At 56.5% G+C, this 3,655-nt stretch overlaps 1 protein-coding gene and 1 long non-coding RNA gene across 6 annotated transcripts in view; one reads left to right on the top strand and one right to left on the bottom strand.

The window, feature by feature from the left end:
* LOC113456820 overlaps positions 1-3,655 on the bottom strand; it is a 21,968-nt gene that overhangs the window by 17,437 nt on the left and 876 nt on the right. For all 3 annotated transcript variants that reach the window (XR_003377555.1, XR_003377556.1, XR_003377554.1), the window contains exon 2: positions 683-730. This is a non-coding gene — a long non-coding RNA (uncharacterized LOC113456820). The remainder of the gene's footprint in view (positions 1-682; positions 731-3,655) is intronic.
* Six3 (SIX homeobox 3) overlaps positions 1-3,655 on the top strand; it is a 12,299-nt gene that overhangs the window by 986 nt on the left and 7,658 nt on the right. The window lies entirely within an intron of this gene.

Here is a 3,655-nt window from a genome sequence, read left to right on the forward strand (position 1 = left end):
AGAGAGAGAGAGAGAGAGAGAGAGAGAGAGAGAGAGAGAGAGAGAGAGACTGTGCGCCCCCGAGCGCGCATCAGGCGCGCACTAAGGACATTTTCGGACTTTTCTCTCGGAAGCCCTGGATCTTTTGCCTTTGCCTTTCTTTGGATTTCCTCCCCCCCTCCCCTTGGTCTCGTCTACCTCCTCCTCCATCCCCTTGGTTGCAGAACCGCTCATCTGCCCGGCTTTGTGCTGCTGGAACGCACCCCTCCAGGCAGGCTCTCGCATCTCTCACAAAGAGGATAAAGAGCTCTTTTTCTGCTGTAACCCCAATCCCGAGACCGCTGGTCAAGGGATCCCTCGACCCCTTTCCTGCAGTTCTACTCTTGAGATTCTGCCGCGCGCTCTGCCTCTTTCCCCCTCTTGGGGCGCAGAGGCTCATTGCAAGGAGATGAGAGATGAGAGTGACGGTCGATGACTGGGACTCCCGGGTACCGGGTTGAACTTCACAAGGGGTCTACTAACCAGGAACTGAGAGTCAGAACCGCCCCCCCCCATGGTAGGCCGCTGGTACCCCCCACCCCCGCCAAGGCTGGCGGGAGGAGCACAGCGAACTCGGACCCGCCTAAGGGGAAAGAGGGAGGGGGAAAGGAAAGGGGTCGGAGAAGAGTTGATTATTTATACAGAATTCTTTAAACAAACTTACCCAGCCACCTGTTGAGAATCAGTCTGGGGTCTGCCAGCTCCGGATCTGCTTTAGGTGGACACACAAAAACAAAAGCCAAGTTGGGAAAATAAATTTCTTTGGCCATGTTAGGCGAGGCAGGTTAGGCTCACAGCCCTGCGCTAGGGTCGCAATCCAAGAGGGGACCTGCCTAGAAGACCCAGGACTCAGTGTCCGTTCCCAGTCCCACGCCTCCTCAGCTCAGAGGCCAGGGTACTGAGCCCGTGAACTCAGCGCTCAGAGCTCAGCACCCTCAGTTCAGCTTAAACCGGGGCAGGCCTTCTAAGCCCTGCTCAGAAGTCAAGAGCAGCAGCGCCGCCGCTCCTAGCAGCCTTTCATGCTGCAGCCGCTTCTTATTCTTGTGTCTCGGCCTCTCTGGGATCCCCGGGACAAAGCCCCCAGAACCGGATCGCTCCCTTCCCGCTAAATCCCCTTCGGGGTCAGTGCGTTACCAGCACAGGGCCGCACGCCTCTCCTGCTAGCCGTGTGGCTCTTAAAGAGCCCCACACCCCTCCGCCCCGCGCGCTCCGCCGACCCCCGTCACCCCTCCCCTCTCCTCCGTATCTAGCCCCCCACGCCGACGCCTGAGGTCCCTGCTGCCCCGACCCAATGCCCGCGGACTCTAACCCCCCCCCCTTTCGCCTCCTCCCCTGAGCAGCCGGTGGAGCTGCGAACTGAATTCTACCCTTCGTTTTAGGTTTCCCTTCACTCCAAGAGCACCCACCCCTGCTTTTGACCTATGAATGGATCATGACCTGGGCACTACCTTTGCCCAGCTCAGAGATGATCAACGGATGTCTGCCAGGGCTTGGTTTAGGGGGTCGTGGAATGGAAAAGGGGCTGGGCACGGCAGTGGGACTGAATGGAAGGAGGAAAGGGAGGAGGGGCTGGTCAAATAGACAGACTCTGCTACCCTAGACCCACATTGGCCTCCAGCAGTTGTTGAAAGCTGGCCTTGAATGGGGTCCCGGGGTCAGCATCTCACCCTGCCCAGTGGATGCAGAGGAAGTGTTGTGAGCATATGCATACGGAGACTAGAGCGTCCAGAAGGTCCCGAGTGGAGAACTGAGAGTTCCCGGCTCCCAAGCCTTGTTTAAGGATCCAATAGCTGGGTGCACAAGAAAGGAGACCTTGAGTTCCAAATGTCCAGGGTAAAGGGCGACGGAGGAGAGAGGGGGCAGGGGAAAAGTCAATTCTTTTCGAGGAATGAAGTACAATTTCTAAAGATCTTATATTAACTAGTCAGCCATGTCCCTTGGGCCAAGAAGAGAGGAAAAGGAGGAGATAGTGGCTGTCTCCACTCCCTTTCTTCCAGAATTTCCTCTCTTTTCTCCTCCAGGATTGTATTGGGCCCAGTCCGGCTCAAGGAGAGTGGCCTTGCCTGAGGTACCTTCTTCAGGCCTCTCCAGGGCTAGAAACATGACTGAAGCTAGATCAGGAAAGGGGTACTTCAGGCAAGTGTGAACCTTCAAGTCGGGCTGTAGTGCCTAGGTTTCCTAAGAGGCGGCAGGTTACATCATTTCACTGGTGGCGCTCCGTGAAGGTGGCAGCAGTGACGGTTTGGGGTTCTGAACCTGCCCACCCTTTCTCAAATACAGGCCCGGGGTTCTAGTTGTCGGAAGATTGGTGGAAAGAAGTGTGAGGCCTCTTAAGGAGGTGAGACCAAAGGAATCCGAGGAAGGGAGGTGGAAAGCAGACCCTCCCCTGTGTATCTGCCTTTCTGCCAGACCAACACTACTCCAGACATGCCTATAAGGAACTGGGGTGGCTAATTGATTTACAGCTGGCCCTGTGGGGAAAAGTTTGTGGAATACACGGAGGAGCTCGATCCAAAAGCTGTAAAATCCACCTCCTTACTTCCCCATACACATAACCACTGTAGCTCTCATCCCCCGAGTGTCTAGCTCCTTTCTCTCTGCATAGGGCTAGATTACTATGCAGCCTGCTAGACTGGGTTTGTGCCCACCCTCCTGGGCCTGGCGGTGGGAGGTGTTCAGGTCCTAGACAGAGCCAAACCTCTCTTGTTTGAGGATGTGGGGGGTGAAAGGGCCTTTAGCGGGCGGCGGTGCGCGCTGCCGGCCCCAGAGGCCGCCTTTGAGCCGTCGGGGCGGCTTCATTAAGCAGCGCTAACAAGGCGTACAAATGCCGGGCCCAGCAGCTTTCTTGCAATGTTGGGGCCTTAGCAGGGCGCCAGGCTAATGAGGGTCACTCAAAGGGGCTGATCAAATATTCAAATTTCCCCTCGCGCCGGGAACTTTTATGCACAGGGAAAGTTGAGGCAACTGAGCTGTGTTTACTGTCCTGAGCGACAATTGCTTGAAGCCTGGGTCCCCGGAGGCTAAGGAAGGGAGGGAAGCTGAGAGGAGGGAGCAGTTGTTGTTGTTGTTGTTGTTCAAAGGAAAGTAATCGGGGGTCCTTGAAGAGCTTCGAGGCCTCCCCGCCCGAGTACTGCGCTCCCCTGCGCCCTCCCTGGCGGCCTGCGCCAAGCTCCTTCGTTTGTAGCTTGCGGGGAGGCCCAGACCACCCGCTACCCAGCAATCTCAGTCTTACAACGTCCTACAGCCCGGAAGAGGCGTTGCCCCCCACCACCAACCTTCCTGACCATTTGGGTTGCCAGTTCCGGGTTGAGCAAGGGTGTAGCTATCCCAGGCCCTCTGCAGCGCGCTCACCCGCAGACCTGAGAAACCCTTGGCAAACCAAATAAGGAGGGAGTGGGGTTCCTGCAAAATCCCCTGATTAGACCGAGACTTTCTACGTTTGTAGAAAAGTGCCTGGCAGAGCACCACACAGCACTCCCGGATTCAAATGCCCTCATTTCTTCCAGCCCCAGTCACTGAACTCTGACTCCAGATTCGGTAGCCAGGGTTGACGGTGATGGCAGTTTTCTCTGAGCAGGTGACCTCCATAGGTACCGAAGCCGCAGATCCACCAAGTCCCAGATTCTTGAGTCTCAGA

This window comes from Microtus ochrogaster, chromosome 16 (assembly GCF_000317375.1).
Source record: "Microtus ochrogaster isolate Prairie Vole_2 chromosome 16, MicOch1.0, whole genome shotgun sequence".
Lineage (NCBI taxonomy): Eukaryota > Metazoa > Chordata > Mammalia > Rodentia > Cricetidae > Microtus > Microtus ochrogaster.